This window comes from Euprymna scolopes, chromosome 11 (genome assembly GCF_053919585.1).
Source record: "Euprymna scolopes isolate OS-2025 chromosome 11, ASM5391958v1, whole genome shotgun sequence".
In the NCBI taxonomy this organism is placed as follows: Eukaryota; Metazoa; Mollusca; class Cephalopoda; order Sepiida; family Sepiolidae; genus Euprymna; species Euprymna scolopes.
In genome coordinates, this window is record NC_136492.1 from 117,828,596 (window position 1) to 117,849,518 (window position 20,923).

Below are 20,923 nucleotides of genomic sequence, written 5' to 3' on the forward strand. Positions count from 1 at the left end.
GCATCCCCCATTGCTTCATAACCGACCCCCCCCAAAAAAAAATGATACCAAAGGGCCGAGAAGGGTCAATAAGTACTGAAAGACCGAGGAGCGAGCGCCAACAAGACCTCGGCTGGACAAGCACAAAGAGAACTGGGATCTTGGGGAGGCTGAGTGCCACTCAAATTCCAGTATAAACCAATGGCCGCTACCAGCGAGAAATCAATGGTAAGCGGCTGTTGCGATGATGCAAATTTATTTGAAAATGCTATCGAAAGAGGTGGAGAGAGCTGGACGTCTAGGGAGACGTGTTGTTACTCAGCTGCCAGAGAACACCACAGGTCTCCAATCAGATCGTTTGTTGATTTGTGTGAAAGCTCCATGTGAGCCAATAATAATAATAATAATAATAATAATAATAATAATAATAATAATAATAATAATAATAACAATGGATAAGATTGCAATCAGGGGTATGGCTGATAAGATACAATGGGTTGCAATATTAAGGAAAAACTTTGAATGCAGAAACTAATTCACATGAACTACAAACGCTGATAGAAACCCCAACAAAAACAAAAAAGACAGAGGAATATCACACGCAATCAAGAAAACTAGCATCGTGTGAAAGCTCCATGTGAGCCAATAATAATACTAATAACTAGTGGGGCCTGTGGATATTCCGCAGTGACCTAATTCATCTTTAATATATTGATGTAGGCATTTTGTAGACGCTTTGATATTATTGTTGTGCTTTTGTTAAAAGTGCAAAAGGATTTATCTAAGCTAGCAGGGACGCCCGGTGTAACCCAGCCGTAACGTATCCTCAAATATGATTTTTTTTAATTCTTGTCGATTTTGTATATGTTATTATAAAGTTTATGTTCTATCTATTTTTATATATTATAAAGTTGCGATCTAAAAAATAAAAAATATATATGTATATGACTTGGGCGCATCAGCTTGAATCAAATCCGAAACCAAAATTTATGAATATATATGTATATATATATATATATATATATATATATATATATATATATATATATATAACTTGATTTCTTCAACTAAAATCGAAAACCGAAGCGAAACTTACGAATAATTATTGATAAAATTATTCATAAAAAATAGATTAATTGAGTACCATAAGCTATAATAAAAACCAAAACCAAAACTTATAAAGATTTCTTGGTAAAATTATTTATTACAAGAAATGGAAGTCTATAACAAGTAAAGGACATTCAATCAGATATAAGCGTTGCACACAAAATAAATAATACACACGCTATCCTATTATTCTATATATTATAGTGGTGATAATAATAATAATAATAATAATAATAATAATAATAATAATAATAATAATAATTAAAACAAAAACAACAACCAACTGGACATGCAGAAACGGTTGCAGATGTAAGACACAAAAGAGTATCACATGGAATGAAAACCTATCTTTAAATCCCTTGCTAGAGCGTATTGATTTCGGCTTATACTAAGTACCACACCTAGTGTTTGTGTGTGTGTGTGTTCTGTCTGTGTCTGTTTTTGTCCTTTATTTATGCGTGGTAGTGCACGACACCTCCCATATGCATCAAATGTGTACACTATCCTTGCGTCGGAACCACAGGTAAAAAAAAATTGAGCCTGGTATCGTCACAAGCACCACAATAGGAAAAAATGTCCAATACAAAAAACACAAACCGTTGTACCCAAAAGAAAGATATGGGGTTCATGATCGACAGGTGTGCTTTCTGTAGCCAGCAAGGGTCCCGGTCTTCATTCTGCGGATTTTGGTCAACTTTCTAATTTCAGAAACATAAATAACACGAACGCTAAACAGGTAAGTATAATCTCTCATTCCAGGGCCTTAAATAACACCGACTAAACAAAATAAAACCAAGATAACCACAAAAAAAGAACCCGAAAGGAGAAATGGACAATGAAAGAGAATAGACTCGAAACGGAATGGTGTTATAGAAGCCATCCTAAATATAGATATGGAGGTTATCGGAAATGAATGAAACAGCCATAGGACTTGTCCAGTGATTATCATACAATGGAACAAAGAATTCTGACAAAGCAAGACTAATATTCAATAGAGTAAACTGGAGCTAACAGAAATACAGCGGAAAAAAATAATGAAATTGAGCATGAAGCATCCCCCACTAGAACCGCACATGTAGAAACCCCGTAAGTGGAAGTCCAACAAGTGGCACACTACAGGCGGGAGACCTACAAGTACTGGGTTCTGCAAACGTGGAAATCTAGAACAATGGAACAGATCTAATAAAGGATGAAACAAATAAAATAGAAAAAATGATACAGTTCATGAACGAGAAAAAAACATTAGGGAACCAAAGCAGAAGAAATTAAAAACAGAAATAGAGAAGGTTAACAAGCTCCTCCCACACATTACAAAAGACGCAATCACAGACTTAAACAATCTAATTTAAACAGGCGCCCAGATTGTAAGTATGGAGTTTAAAACAGAAAAACAGCCAGGGAAAAATAGACTGACAATACCTGGATGTGAAATGAGGCTAGGAACCGAAATCAACAAACATAAAAAAGCCAAAACGATACACAGGAAGGAAGCGACGTGGAGAAGATGTCAAATTGGAAATGCGCATAGCAGGGAAAAGTTAAGCAAGAAACATGAAGATCTAAACAAGAAATAGCAGCAAAAGAAGGGAGATTGAGATGATACTGATACAAATCTGAAAAATGCAAACAAAACATTTGAAAATAATGAAAAGCAATGCTATCAAAATGTAAGCGGAGAAAAAGCAAAAACAGAACAACAAAACGCGGTAAAAATAAAACTATACTGGTGTAAGATATGGGAAGAACGACTGAAAACAATACAAATGCCGAATGGCTAAAAGGTATGAAAAAAGAGTTACAATAAATCCAAGAAGGAACAGTGAATAAAATCAGCAAGGCAACCCTAAAGAAGGTATAGTAAAAATAGGAGACTGGAGAGCACTAGGGTACGTCAGAATACATGCATACTGGTTAAAAAAAATTCACAACCTTACACGAAAGACTAGCTCAAAACATGTGAAAACATATGCAGGAAACAAACGCGGCAGATTGGATGACAGAAGGCAGAACAACACTGATAGGGAAGGACACGGAAAAAGGAATCACCCCTCAGCAACAATAGACCTATCACGTGCTTACGCACTATGTGGAAAATACTAACAGCACAACTGTAGGAACACAAGGGATGCCGAAAGTAAAAATAGAAACACATAACCTGATATATATATATATATATATACATATATATATATGTATATGTATATGTATATAAGAATATCCTGAAGGATGTAAAAAAGGAAAAGAATTTAGCCGTGGCATGGACCGACTACAAAAAAATGCGTACGACAGAATCCCCCAAGCGTTGATAATGGAATCCTTTAAAATTTATAAAATACAAGCAGGAAAATATACGTGATTAAAAATGCAATGAGAACATGGGGACTGGAACTGACAACATATAAGAGAAATTACCATACAAAGATGTATCTTCCAAGGAGAGTCACTATCACCATAGTCGTTCAACATAGTCATGATACCCATGAACAATATACTGAGAAAGTTCCAAACTAGATAAAAGTTCTCTAATTCAGAGGGAAAAAATGAGCAACCTTATGTACATGGACGATCGAAAACTTTTTGCAAGGATGGAAAAGGAACTAGAGACACTAATAAACACTACATGGATCTTCAGCCAGAATATCCAAATGGAGTTTGGAAAACTGGAGACTGTACAAAACATGGAACTACCCAAACAAACGGAGATGAGGGAATTAGAAGAACTAAACGCCTATAAATACTTGGGAATTTTGGAAGCAGACACCATCAAAGAAACAGAAATGGAAGAGAAAATTGGAAAGAAATACTCCAGGAGAACAAGAAAATTCCTGTAAAGTAAATTATATAGCAGAAACCTAATAAAAAAGGATGATTACATGGGCAGCATTACCAGTAATATACACTGGACTGTTTATAGGGCGGATTAAAGAAGAACCGAGATAACTCGATCAGAAGACCAGGAAACTCATGACCATGCACAATGCACTACACTCAAAAGAGGATGTTTACCCGATTCTACGTGAAAACGAAAGGACAGCGGGAGATAACTGTTATGGTTAGAATACTGTGTGAATGACAGAAAAAAAGAATTAGAAAATACATAATGCAAAACATGGCAGTGAGAGACACTGAAAAGAATCTCAACAAAACAGAGATAGAAAGGATGAGACGGGAAAAGAAAAATCTGAATAGAAACAACTACACGGAAGATTCGTAAGGATTACATATAATAAGAATAAGGAAAACATTTTGACAGTGTTGCGAAAAGGACACGTAAACTGATAAACGGAATCGTAACAACTACAGCAGAATTTAAATCGAGAGAAACCAACCATATCAATGCAAAGATCGACAAAATACAAGAAAACGGCAAATGCAAACTCTGGACACAAAGAGACGAAACGATAAACCATATAGTAAGTGAATGCAGCTATCTGGCTCAAAAGGAATACAAGAACAGGCACGACCAAGTGGGAAGGTCAGTACACTAGGAATTATGCAAACAACTGCATCTCGAATGCATAGATAAATGGTATAAGCAAAAGCTGGTAACAGTATTTGAAAACGAGAATCAAAAACTCCTATGGGGTATAGACATACAAACGGATAAACCCATCTAAGAAAGAAGACCGGATGTCGTAATAATTAACAAGAAAGAAAAGTTCTGTCAAGTCGTAGACTTTGCTCTTCTAGATGACCACTGAGCGAATATCAAAGAAAAAGAGACACGGGGCTAACATACGGAGCTAGCCAGAGAACTAAAATAAATATGGATGATGAAGAAAACCAAGATAATAACTATAATAGTAGAATGTTTAGGAACAATCCTGAAAAACATTGTAAAAATAATGGAAGAAATTGGAATCAGAGGAATGACTCAAAAATAAAATGAATAACAATAATGAAAACAGCTGAAATATTAAGGAAAACTCTTGAATGTGGAGACTAATACACATGATCCACATGAGCGGGCCAGACGAGCTGCTGCAGAGGCAAAACATGAAGAAGCATTAATGGAACCAAGAACATTAAAGGTATATGTCCGCTTTTCATCCCCTCCCATTATCCTATCACCGCTCCCACCCCAACGGAGTAATGCCAAATAGCCGCGTAGATTCCAGTAAAATTGAAACACCGAGAAGAGAGCACTGACCAGTTTAGTGCTAAGAGAACTGGGACCTTGGGGAGGCTTATTGTCACTCAAATTCCAGGAGAGACTAATCGTCGCTGCTAGCGAGAAATCAATTTTAACGGAAACTCATTTGAAAATGTTATCGAAAAAGGTGAACTGGAAATTCTTGGATACTTGTTGTCACTGAGCTTCCAGGGAACACCACAGGTTGTTTTCAAAAATAGATATTTTATGACCCAAGTTAAAGCTCCTTGTGAGCCAATAATAATTATGAGAACAACAACAACGACAATAATAATAATAATAATAATAATAATGATGATAATAATAATAATAATAATAATAATAATAATAATAATAATAATAATAATCCTTTACTTGAGAGCTCATCGTTCAAATATCTTGGCTTAGCATTCACAGACAAGGCAAATTGAAATAACTACAGACATGACCCAACTTGATGCAAAAAGTGGGTTCCTCTACTGTCCTAGAAGACTAATAACGTTTAACAGTGTCCTATAACTGTAAACCCACCATTCGTTCATGAATGAAGTATAGTTGTCACCTGTGGCTATGTACATTGATTAATGGTTTGTCTCTTTTTATCAGTTCAAAAAAGCATCTCCCACCTGATAGAGTTCGCACTATCAACGAAACACCAGACTCTGCCTCGTCGCTGTAATATTGAATCACTTCCCCATTTGTACAAGTAATGAAGTGTAACATGCTCTAATGAATTCCTGGCACCTGTACCCGCGGGAGCTATATCCCCTCGACTAAACAGACAAGTAATAAAAGATCACCCGTTCATTGCTCCCTAAATTTCTACTCTAATACTTCCTTTCTTTGAACCGATTATTTAATTTAGAGTTACCCGCTTTTTACTTCCATGGCAGTAGGAACATGAAGAAATTTAAATGTATAACAAGAAGACACCTCACTCTTCAACTCCTTGCATCGCACTATGGAAACATTCATCAATAGTAGCTTCTTACGCGCAAACCGCAATACGCATTGTTTAGCGTCAATAAGAGTTTAAAATCTACAATGTTTCAAACTTTAGATGGCTAGTTTTTGTTTTCGCTGATTTTCTTGTAAGCAGTCTTTAATTAACATCGAATATTCACGTAAAAAATGATAATTATTATATATAAACATAAGTGTATTTCTGATTGAATGAGAGCGATTAACCTTTTGTCAATGTTAGTATTTTGGCATGGAACAACGCTTACGGCGATAAACAAGAAATTCAATAATGGCGTATTTGTGCGCTTTTGTGTGTTTATTTGTATGTTGACGGCGTTTACAAGTTACAACAAAAGATTATTTGCACTTCCGCTGTACGTTATTCTTAGGAGGGCAAAGTGAGACAAAACAATAAAGCACAGCCTTCGTCTAAGGGCAATATTACAACAAGAAAAAAAAAGGATATCTTTAACAAATGGCTCTTAAAACGTGATCGTTATAATAGACTATTTGCTCTTCTGACAACGAAGAGGAATTACATTCTGCTTGCTTAGAAAAGGCAGAATACATTGAACGTTTGTCGGAGTACTGAAGCATTAAAGATGGCTTCCTGCGTATTGAGAATATCGTATATTCGCCTGTGCGTGGTCAGTAATGTTCGAGTGAAGAATGGGTGATATTCAATGAAATTTAAATCGATTATTCTCACATGTCATCGTGATTCAAATGTAATGAATATGTTCACTTATGTACACGTTAATCTATAATGGAATTACGGAATATAAATTACATTATAAGTTTTATACATCAACATTACAATGAATTTCCAATTAGAAAAGTGTACTAAGCTCGGCCATATTTTGGATAATATATATATATATATATATATATATATATATATATATATATATATATATATATATATATAAATATATATATATGTATGTATATATATATATATATACTCCTTCATTTACTCACATAAAATTAATATACGAAAGTATAGATTTATGCGTAAACTTCAAAAGTGTTCAATACGTAGGTAGAGCTGTTCGATACTACGGATATCGGCCTATATAGAGATGATTATAGCATATTCGATACTACGGATATCGGCCTATATAGAGTTGATTATACTTTTATCCCTAAATATCCGAAGAACTTTTTAACATTGCCCTAGAATTTGCCGATGCATACACTGATATATCATCGGAAGAAATTAACATCATTAAAAAATGTAGAAAATCAGTTCTAATAAATAACAATAACCAATGGATAAAAACTAAAATGAAAACTTCGTTTGATTTGGCGATGGGTGCCAGGGATTCTGCAGAGGCATCAGATCTTGTGGGATTATTCATTGTATATACCCTCACAAGCATATTCGATACTATGGATATCGGCCTATATAGAGATACTACGGATATCGGCCTATATAGAGATAATAAAAAAATCCAACAAAGTCAAGGGAGAAAACTTTAAGAAAATCATACACAAGGAAATGAAAAAATTAGGCCTAAAAGCAGACGTATCAGCTAACATAAAAATAACAAACTTCCTGGACGTCACGTTAAACTTAGATAAAAACACATATGAACCATACTTAAAAGATAACGCTACTCCAATTTACGTAAACCCTAAGTCCAACCACCCCCCATCATTTATAAAACACACTCCCAACTTGATCGTTAGTAGACTCAGTAATAACTCAAGCGATGACAATGCATTTAACAGGTCAACCAATATCTACGAAACAGCCCTAAAAATAGTGGATACAATAATATCGATATCAAATATAAGCAACAAAACACCAACAACTATAATGAAATCAAAAATAGAAGAAAAAGAACTATAATTTGGTATACGGCCCCATACAATCAAATGTTAAAAACAAAACTTGGTAAGAAATTTCTAGACCTTATTGAAAACACTTTCCCGCAACCAACCCTTTACACAAAATCTTTAATAAATATACCTTGAAGTTATCTTACAGTTGTTGCGAAAATTTAGAGATGATAATTAAAGCACATAATAACAAAATACTAAATAAAACCGATGTAAACAACAACAAAATAAACAATAAAAAAGTAGATACCATGACAAAAGCTAAAACTATCACTAGCAAAAATAATAATACTAATAAAAATAATAATAATAAAAATAACAACAACAATAATAATAATAATAATAATAATAATAATAATAATAATAACAACAAACCAACCCCGGACAAGAACCACCATACCATAAATAAAAATACTAATAACGAACAAGATAAATGCAACTGTAGACACCGCACACTGTGCCCAGTTCAAAATAAATGTCTAACAAAAAGCGTAGTTTATTAGGCAACAATATTTGCGAAAGAAAACCCGATTAACAAGAAATATTACGTAGGCATGACTTCCTTAGATTTCAAAACCCGATACTATGACTACAAAAGTACATTCAACAATAAAAAAAACACCTGTAAAAAAACAACACTAGCGAATAAATACTGGGAACACAAAGAAAGCGGACATTCGCCGGTAGTCGAATGGAAAATAATAAGACAAGCTACCACTTGTATGCATTTAGACGACCCATGTAAATTATGCCTCCTTTAAAAATTTGCTATCCTGTACTTTAAATAACCCAGAATCTATTAAACTGTAGAAGAGAAATAGCAAATAATTGTGTTCACAAAATAAAATTTACTCTAGGATAGCGATACAAAATAGGTTTAAAACTAACAAAAACAATAGAAAAAAATAAATTAAATAAACATGAATATACATAAACGATCACACATATATGTATGTATATATATGTATATATATATGTGCATATATGTATGTACACATATGTATATTTATATATAAAAAAAAAGAAAATGTCTGCCTTAAACCACTAAACTAGTTTTAAAACAGATCCTTTGTTCGATAAAATGCATGCCAATTGGCTGATAGGAAGGGGCGCGGTGAATACCAGAAAGCTGATTGGCTAACTAAAATCCTCAACAGAAGAGGACCATATAAAAACGATAAACAACCACAGAATTCACGCATAAGCCTGACGAATCCTAGAGTAGATGAAACGCCGAATATTCAGTGTAGCTTAATCGCCATATATATTTTATAAATTACTATATATGTATATATATATATATATATATATATATATATATATATAATTGTAAACAAGTGAACCATAGCAGAAATGCAGTCGACTAATATAAGATGGAAAACCGGGTGAGGAAAAGGGGGAAAAATGGGGGAAGTTACATGTAACAAATATACAATTCAGCAAAATTAATAAGTCGATTAAAAACAAGATCATTGAAATACACCCGGAGCGCTTTTCGTTCAGACTAACTTTGCAAGGGTATAAGTCTGATTTTTTTTTATATATATAATATTTGGTAGTGGAATAGAGTAAGAGACCCAGCGTCTTTAGGTCAGAATCGCCCAATATGTTCCCCGCTTCATCCGAGACCATCAACCTACCACCAGAAAGTCTCAATTGATAGAATCGTCCATCAGCCAACACTTGATCGATAAAAAGGAGTGCGGTCTTGCATCCTTTCCGGAGTGTTTTTCTATTTTGTACCGAGGACGTACAAAGTTCCACCTGTCTATCCTCGAAGCACTTACCATCATTACTTTTTGCAAGCAGAGAAACCTCCGGCTTCAATTAGAATTATTTGGGTAGTCACAGTTTTTTTTTAACCTCCTGTCTGCTCTTACTCTATTCCACTACCAACTATTCTAATAATAATAATAATAATAATAATAATAATAATAATAATGATAATAATAATAATATTAATAATAATTTTCAGACTTATACCCTTGAAAAGCTAGTCTGAACGAAAAGCGCTTCGGGTGTATTTAAACGATCTTGTTTTTAATCGACTTATTTATTTTACTGAATTGTACATTTGTTACATGTAACTTCCCCCATTTTTTTTCCTTTTCCTCACCCCGTTTCCCATCTTATTTTAGCCGACTGAATTTTCCGCTATGATTCACTTCTTTACAATTATTCTAAAATTTTGCCAATCGAATATATATATATATATATATATATATATATATATATATATATATATATATAAATAAATATGTTTACTTGAAGTATTGCTGGTAAACAAATATAAGTGTATAAGAAGTTTGTAGCAATGTATAATATTGGTGTATTGAAGTGAGTAGACCTATAAACACAGACACACGAATGAAGGATTAGTTGAGATTATAAATCTTCGTATGTTTATTTATGTTTTCAAAATAATTAACATATTTAAACTAGCAAATATTGTTTAATATAACTTCTAATATAACGACCATTAGTATTTTAGACATATATTATTGAGTATTCATTATTTATTTTATCGTTATCTTATTTCATAATTTTCTTAATTTTTATCTATTTGTATATATGTGTATATTTATATTATATGCGCACAACGATGAAGAGTTAACCAGTTTATCTTCATTGCTACGCGCATATTACAGGGTTTCATTTTCGATAAATACTCAACATATTAACAACACACAAAACAAAAACAAAAACAACAATATCATTTACATGAACAGCAGCCTGAACATAGACAACACCAACCACATGAAAAGCAACAATGTGAACAACAACAAAATTAACAACATTAACATTCAAAACAATAATACAAACAACAATAACACAAACAACTACCACATGAAAAACAACATGAGCAACAACAGCAAAAAATAGAAAATAATATTAATAACAACATGAACTACATGAATAATAACATTAACAACAACATCAAATATAATGAACAAAATGACCAACAACAAAATATTGAACAACAAAAAACAATAACATATGGAGAACATAAACACAACATACACAAATCAACAACAACAAAATCAAAAACAACAAAATAAACATGAACAGCAAAATGGACAACATGCGCAGCCACAAGATAAAATGAACGACAACAACAACAGCAACAACAACAACAACAGCAACATCAATAATAAAATCAATGTCATTAAGTGAAATGAAGACTAAATGTAGTTAAAGACAAAATGAACACGCAGCCTGAAAACTACTTTTTTCTTTTCCTGTAAATATCCTTTTTTTCTTTTTTCTTTTAACTAGTATTAACCCAACAAATACGTTGATTACAAATGCATATAAACCCCAATAATATGATTAATCAACACATAATTATATGCTATTATTATTATTACAAATATGATATTCCTCATGACAGAATGAATCATTCTGGAATTATATATATATATATATATATATATATATATATATGGGGGTGTCGGTGTGTGCGTTTGTGTGTGTTTGTGTGTGTCTGTATGCGCGTGTGTGCGTTCCTTTAAAAGACATTTACGTTTATTGTGTATATATTCAAAATGGCTATCTGTAAATTACAAGTAAACTTCTGACCGATCATCAATATGGATTTAGGCAAGCCCGTTCCACAGCAGATATTCAAACTGTGACCTATGAACATATATAGCATTCACTGGACAAATCAGGGGAGAGTAGAGCGGTAGCCCTTAATATGAGTCTTTTTGACACCGCATGGCAGGATGTTCTTCTAAGGAAAATCAGATTATAGGGTATCAACGGGAGAATACATAACGTAAATATATCCATCTTAACTAACAGAAGAATTCAGGTTATCATTGACGGCCGTACATCTAAACAATTTGATATAAATGCGGTAGTACCTCAGGGCTCTATCATTGGACCTTTCTTATTCTTAATATTCAAAAATGACCGCCCTGATAAAATTGTCTCTGAGAGAGGTATATTTGTTGATAACACCACGCTCTATTACAGGCACGAGGAGAAAAAAATGAACACATATCTAAGGAAATTACAGAAACACTAGCGGAAGACCTCCAATCTGTAGAGGAATTGGGACAAAAATAGATGGTCTCATTCAATGCTGCCACGACTAAGTTTGTTCCTTTATTACTTACCAGAAACCTTCTTCACCATTGATAGCAATGCCAAAAATACATTACCTGAACATACTTTCTTTCAATCTCGTCTGCCTAACGTTTACAGGGAACATGAGTTGGAACAGATCCATTGTGAGGATTGCCAAGGCTGCTGCGAAGAACGTTGGCTCTCTTTAACGCGGTAGAAAATTGTTCTGTGCGTCTATAAGGCCACCATTCGCCAATGTATGAAGTATTGTTGTCAGATAGGTCCTGAACTGTCAAATGAGCTTCAGCCTCTATCCTATCGACGAAATGTTGCATCCCTCTGCTTGTTCTGGAAATATGTTAATGGTGAACGCTCTGGCGAACAAGAAGCACTTGTTCCCCCTCGACGCATCGAAACCAACCCCTACACAGTAGAGATCCCTAGGTGTAAGAAAGCGTTCTATTCCAATAGTTTATTCACAGAACTGCTAGATTTGGACACCCCCTTCTGGGATTCTGCTTTCCCAACTCTACTGGCATGCATAAGTTTAAGTGTAGTGTGGACAGACATCTTTCTGCTTATCTCCCTTCATAATATCCCTGCAACTTATGTAATCGATAGTAGCCTTCTACTTCAAAGTGGGACTGTGCTTTGTTTGGGGTGAAAATTGAATAAAATAAAAATAAATAAAAACTTCCACATACTGAACAGTTGTATTTAACTAGACAATTTTTGGTTAAAATAAAATTGAAAGCTCGCGAACCTCTTGCTGGCAATATGAAAAAGTGTTTTATAAGACTTTAGATCTCTGAATTCCGTTTACCTCTCTTTCAGTATTTAAGGAAATACTCGTGCTTATATGTCATCTCTTCGTACTCCCTAGTCTATCCTTATATATATGAGGTACTATGTGCCTGTGTGTGCATGCGTGTACGTGGGTGTTCGTTTTCTATGTATTCTGATATGGTTGGGCAGATTTTTTTTAAAATTCAGACGAATATACTATATATGTGTCTGGACTTGTTCTTAGAAGGGTTTTGTATCGGAATTCCTGATATGATTATCTAAAATCAATTACTGCAAAATTCAATAAAAATACGAAAAGTCCGTGTTTGACTAAAGTTAACAGTTTTATATGACCTAACATCACAAGTCTATTGGATATGTGCTATTACTGTTCGGTGTACAAATTCAATAGTCGGTGATTAGATAAGACAGTGGCTCGTTCGAAATGGCTGTATGTGTTTGAGCAAAATTGAAACACACTACCTTACTTTTGCATTTTGACCTTTCATTAAAACTTATATAGAACAATAATTACACAAAATCCACAGTCGCTTCTCTAAAGTGCAATATATTCCGAATTAATTCACATATCGAGACATACGAAGCATCACGGTTTATCCCCAACTGGAGAAGCCAATAGATTTATTTGATTGAAGAATAGGGTGATTTCTCCTATTTAGATGTATTAGAAGTTTTGACAAATCGTTGATCCTAATTTAATTCTGGATAACGTAGGGTATATTGCTTATATCTCATATATCCAAAAATAAGTAACTATTGAATGAGAAGTATATAATTCGGTATATTTTATAATAATATAGTTCTTTTTTCATTTAAAAATAGACAGAGACTTTCGTCTCGGCTTGGTAAAATGAAAGAATGGTTTACGCATCAAAGAAAGAATAAAAAGAATAATCACATTTGAAAAGACCCTGCTGTATTGATTAATCTAATGACGATATAACCCCCTCTACATGAAAATAGGGAAATGAAAATAAAGGTTAGCCCGTCGATCACACAGTTTGACTTCTAACAAAAGCTGTCCCTCAAATGGACAACAAAAGTTATTCTGAATCAGTATGTGGCTGAAGCAGGAAGTCAAGCTATTCAAACAGAAAGGGAATTATGGTATGTTCTTTTATGAAGAGAATTGAGAAGTATGTGGCATAGGAGTTGAATAGATCCAGCCATTATAAAAGAAAGAGGGTTGTAAATTGGAAAAAGGAAATTTAAGGGATTCACTCAATAGAAACAGAGAGGCAGAAAGAGGGGGTATAACAACATAGTTTCAATAAGGAAATGAAAGGAGTATGGATGCTGAATATTTTGTTTCTAATATTGCAAACCTAAAAAAAACCCTCAAAACAAGACAGAAAATACAACGAAATATTCAATCATGATAATGAATAAAAACACTACAAAATATAAAAACAAAGCAAACAATACAATATCTACTTCAATGCATTTAAATATCTATTGTGTTTTACTCGATCAGGATCAGTTACTGCAAATTGATAACGTAATATCCGATTTCTTTATGAGTTTACTTATTTAATGCGTAAACACGAAAATGGCAGGACTTAAGTGCGCAGAGGCTAGAGTTTAGTCCCATTACTACAGAAACATGGGAATTGCGAGGGCAACTATATAGAGTGTATCTGCAATAGATGATCATTAGTACTGAAAATCAGTTACTCTAAAAGAGCAGGAACAACAATTTAATGAAATAATGACGGAATAAGCAAACTATGTTTGTTTAAACGTAACCGTTGCTATTTCACACGAAAAAATCAATCGTCTATACAAGTATTACTTGAATTAAGTAAAACGACACTCAGACAATTGATCGGTTTCATTGACTGTTTCACTGGGGGGTAGGGAAGAGCGATAATACTCTCTCAGGATAAATCCACAAGCTTCTCATTCTAAACTTATTACGTTGTGTGTATAGCAAGGAAGCATCAATTACGATCATTCGACAAAGTATTAAAAGTTTGTATTACGCTCCACTCGTATTATTAATTAAATAAACCTGTTGATTATTGCTAGCACATTTAACGAAAAGAAAGGCAAACTTTGTGTCTTTTACGGAAAGTCAATATAGTAAAAATACAGTTCAGTGTATGTATACGAAACGCAGTTACTTGAAGTCGCAGATTAATAGGAACAAGGTAAATTAACTGTTCCCCGTATTGTTTGCAAATATTAAGCATCTAAAAAGCAATATTAAGCTGAAAATATAAAATGGTTATATAATCCTATGAAAGGAAATTAGTCGATTAATATCTACAAAGTTAATTTCTACTTTCTGTAATCAAGCGAAAGTATTTTACTTAAATTGATGCCGAAGCAGTTTAAATATTTCGAAACGAAAGCTATACCAGTACATGAAATAGGGAATATTGAGTACTACTTTATACATGGCATATATATATATATATATATATATATAATTATTTTTTTACTATAATAATTAAATACCTACAGACATAAGTGTTTCATCCTTTCGGGATTCTTCAGTGCAGGGTGTCTGTAGGTATTTAATTATTATAGTAAAAAAATAATTATGACAGCCCCTTTAAGAAATTCGTTTCTTATCGTTGAGCACTTTCAGTTGAATTAAAAGTCGGTCAATTTAGCTCCTATATATATATATATATATATATATATATATATATATATATATATATATATATTCCTTGTTAGATTGCATATCTGTTTTTTGTTTTGTTTTTTTTTTGTTTTTTTTAGCTATGTTGGTTCATTTTTTGGCGGGAGCAGCGATTCTCTTTATATACCATCCTAATAAAATATTATACTTTCTATCTTACCGACAATATATATCCACGTTTCCACAATTTGCTTTTCATTTTTTAAATATTTGTTAGGATTATCGATATGTCTTCGTCTCCGGAAAGCCGGGTTTATATCATATTGGACCATTTTTTTCGATCATAGCGAAACACGTCTAAGGCAGAAATGCTAAAAATCATAAGCATAGTCATGTATTAAAATAAAAAAATGTATAAAATTAAATACTAGTCAAATGAACTATAATTAAGATCATGAACTTCAAATAAATCTATTCCTAGGACATCGTAATATAACCTAAGTATAAGGTCCCAAAGTGTGTTTATAAATAGTCACTATTTCACGTTATGATTAAAAACCCGATCGCCTTTAAAGTAGCAACCAATGTTACTTTTACGCCATGCACACAAATTAACAAAAAATATATAAGTACGGATTTAGATGATTAAAAATATATATGCGTTTTGACCTAACAATAATCTCTATACATAAAATTGTAATTCAAGTCAAAGCATTTTAGAATGTCTGAATACACTTAGATGTCAATATATGTTTTAATTTCTCTCTATTGTTTGTTCCTCGTCCTTATCTTTTTTTTTCTGTCTCGCTTTTAACGAATTACCCGAGTCCATTCCTCTCGTTACCTCTGCCATCATTAATCTTTTGAGTGTCGCTATTTAGCTTTCTACGCCCGACGTAAACTATGTCTGTAAAGATAACAATCGAAGGATTTTATATTAGTCTGTAGATGTTAAATTCATTAATATTTCTTCTTAGTCAGTTTCTGTTTACGTACTAGCATGCCGCCATGCCTAACCTGGCCGTAAATACGCAAAAGTATGATAATTTATTTATGCAGATTTCACATTTATTATTATTAGAGAAAATCATCTACTGATTGTTATATAATACTCCATATAGTAAAAAAAAAAAAAAAACGGAAAGAAACTGGGACATGTGCAAGCAAGTATTATGTTTTTATCTAAACAGTTAACTTCTTGTAAGTAAAAAAGAAATACTAGAACTAAGATCGAAAGCAAAACGTCAATACAGTGGATCAAAATTAAACCAGCTTGACACGATCGCTAAAAAGTGTTTTCAAACTTACTTATTCTTAACATAAGGAATTTGTCATGTAAACGATTTACGCATGCACGTTTGTAAACCAGTTGACTCAAAGATAAACTCCGATTATCTCGACGTACCAATTTTATTTTAAATTTGACCATTTAGCATCACGTTTTTTTCTGTATGAAAACAAATTAAAGAGTTATCCACTTGTCTGAATACTCTATATACCATCTTTCAAACCTGTAAATCTAACATCTGTTGAGTATATAGGCTGAGAATCGTCCTCACACACACATTCTTGCTTTTGTATATATACAAGTTTAAACTCTCTTTTCGCATTATAACGTGTAGTGCAGCCTTTAAGCCCGTGGCATTTACACTAGAAAGCAAGCCAAACACACGCACACAGCAATTCATATTTCAAAGCACAAAACAACAGATCCAGTACAATTGGCATTATTGTTGACAACATGGGTTCACAGTGACGAAGAAAAATAGAAATGAAAAAATGCAAATACATGAAAAAAGCAGATGAGGGTGTGTTTTTTTAATAACGAATCCACTTTACAAAGAGATTTTTTAAGTGTGTTTTCAAAAGACATTCAATTGGTACCCTCGTGTAAGAACTCGCCTCCATTGTCTGGGCACAATACGACACAACGGCCAGCACACAAGGTAATACAAAGACAAACACAAATGAGGTTGTGGCTCGATTTGTTTTGCTTGGATGTTATAACATTTGACTTGCTTTATGCTTCAATCGACGGCGTTCTCAGCTGTCATTATCCTACTGTCTGTTTTAATCGAGATTATTGTACATTATATTCAAGCACTTGACATTAAGCACTTTATTAAATACACTTATAAAATTAACAAAGGAAACAATAAGATTCTGACACGTCCATGTCATTTTCATTTTATGCATTTTATTTGCTTGTTTTCCACATGAACACTCACAGCTATATAAATATATGTGTGTATGTATATAAACAATCGCATATATGTGTGTATACACACATATTTGTGTATATATATGCGTGGATGTATGTATACACACATATATCATTTGATTTCATGGTCATTAGAACACTATCACCGGCTTGACATTTAAAAATACATGTTTAAATTTCAACTGTATTTCTCGCGGTTAACCTTGGCCGTGTGGATTTGTTCCTTGCTAATGGAGTCAGAGATTGCCTCATTGCCGGGTTCGAATCTCCTGATAGTGATGATCTGCACTGATGATTTCTTAAAGGGTGAAACTCAAGTGTCTGTAGGTATTTAAAATTATTATAGTGTATATATATATATATATATATATTATTATTATTATTATTATTACTATATATAATAATCCACATACAGTACTGTTTCCCTGTATCCCAGCTCATCAGTGCGGCTAGACAGGCAACTGCCTCATGCAAGGATCGAAACCAGGCGGCCCAAACGACAGTCAATTCCATTAACCATTACGCTATACAGCTGGTGCTATGCGGGTAGGGAATCGACGATGTTTTGGCATCGTCCAGATCCCTAAGCTCGATTTGTTTACACAAAGAGCATCGTTTAATACGATAATGGCAGTGTGTATATCATTTACCAATATCCTCAACCCAAGATAAGGAACATTTTAGTCATCCACATACATTACTGTTTCGCTGTATCATAGCTCATCAGTGTGCAAGCTTCTGGAACTGATTTTGCTTTGGAAGTAATATTTAAGTATTGCATTGAATACATAATATGGTTTCCGTAAAATGTTTGGATTATTCTACGAATTTTAAATATTTTTGACTCCTGGCAATTGTATAAATGTATTAGAACCAAATACAACTTAAGATTGAGTACTAGTGCCATATCTGCTCAGAAGAATCTTATCTGGCATGACAGTGTACAAAATCGAATTCGTAATCTAGTGGGGGTCTTTTTTCCTTTCGCAAGTGTGTTCACAGTACACCCAATTAAAAAAAAAGACAATGCATAGGCGTGGATAAATATTTCATACACCAGCAAGTATTTGGCGTTCCGAATATATTTTTTACTATTTAAATGTGCAGCTTTCTAGAATTCTTTTAAACTGAACTTAAAATGTTTACACTCGTACTTTATTGATGTAGAAAACACTATGTACTGCCACGGTTTTCCACGCGTATTGTATTTATTTCTTAATAATTCAATTTTTCTTTACTTTTTTAAATGTCGAAGATGTATAGCAAATAATTCCTTATCACTATTTTATTTAACTCATCCATGTGAAATACTTAGTCTATATATCTATAGAAATGAAATTATCTGTATGTCTGTGTGTACACATTTCCCTACCCATGTACTATGTCAATTTTCAGTCTCTACCAAATTACTCATCCAATTTTATTGTAAACAGTTGAAAGTTTAAATAAAGTGCATTTAGATATAGGGCAAGTTTTTTAATCGGGTTTTAGCCGAAAATTTGTCTGGCAACTGTCAAATTTTTAAAGATCTGACCTTTGCAGTCTCTTGCAAACTATTTAGCTAATTCTGGGTCTAAGCATTTGAAATGTACATAAATGTTATTTCAGACACCCAACAAGATTTAATCAGTTTTTGGGAGACAATTTGGCTGCCAAAAGGTCAAAGTTGAAATAGTCGCCATTTTTGCCATTTTCAGACTCTACCAAACTCCTCTACCAATTTTGGATGAAAACACTTGATATTTCAGATGTAGTTTACCGGGATATGACTCAAACGTGTTAATATATAGTTACATATCCATTAAAGTTATGAACAGTACATAGGGCCCGACTAAGCCGGGTTGAAATGCTAGTTTGTAATTTAGAAAAAAGCAATGAAAAACATGCTGCTATATTTACCTTAGCGCTAACTTGTTTCATTGAAAGGATCTACTATATAATTGAGCACTTTTGTAAAACACCTTGATAACTTCCCGGAATATTTAATCTGAATAAAAAAAATATTTCTTTTTCTTAACATGAATTTCTGTTTATTTCCTTTTATGCGAAATCAGAATTTCTCAAAGTGTGCCCTGCCTGTCAACAATGCTTCAATCAATTATTCCATTAAAACACATTGTTGAGACGAAGGAGTTGAGACAATATGGCTTAATAGGCGTCCTTGTGACATGCGCGGGCCATACAGGGTTTATACTTTCACTAGCACTCCACAACTTCCGGTCGCTCTCCATGCAAAAAGGAAGACATTGTCTCCGACTAATGGCGGGAAACTGACAATAGTGATTCACGTGGTTCACTGGTCCTGCCGGTTCCCTTTGGCCCTACCAGGTGGCAGGCGAAACGGCGCTTCATTACAGCTCCACCATAGACTGGCGAAGCACAGTCTCCTGAAACAACGAAACGAGGATGGATGTACGCGAAACGAACAGAAAAGGATCAGGATATTAAAACACTTATATATATATATATATATATATATATATATATATATATATATATAATATAATATAATATATATATAACTGATATATATAATTGACATATATATAAATAATATGTATGCATGTATATAATTTATATATATATATGTATATACATACGCACATATATATACCATTTATATATATATATATATATATGTGTGTGTGTGGGTGTGTGTTAGGATGCGCGTGTATGTGTATACATATATATATATATATAAATGATATATATGTACATATATTGCTTATATATATGTCAATTATATATATATATATATCAGTTATATATAGATATATTATTATATTATACACACACATACACATATATATGTATACATATAGGCATCCACATGCAGTACTGTTTAGCTATTTCACAGCTCATCAGTGCGGCTAGACAGCTCAAGCCAGGATCGAACCCGATCACCCAAATGACTGTCAAGGCTTCTCACCATTACGCTATATGGCTGATGCTGTGTGATTAATGAAATAATAATGTTTTGACATCGTCCAAATGCCTCCGCTCGATTTGTTTACACAAAGAACGTCACTTAATACGCTAATGCGAATTTGTATATCACTTACCAATATGCTCAACCCAAGATAAGGAGCATTATAGTCATCCACATACATTACTGTGTCGCTGTTTCACAACTCATTAGTGCGGCTAGACAGGCAACTGGCTCAATCCAGGATCGAAACCCGACCGCCCAAATGACAGTCAAATAAAT

General features: G+C 33.4%; 1 long non-coding RNA gene across 1 annotated transcript in view; it reads right to left on the minus strand.

The window, feature by feature from the left end:
* Positions 1 to 20,923, minus strand: part of LOC145288083 (uncharacterized) — a 531,533-nt gene that overhangs the window by 21,230 nt on the left and 489,380 nt on the right. The gene's annotated exons all lie outside the window — the stretch shown is intronic.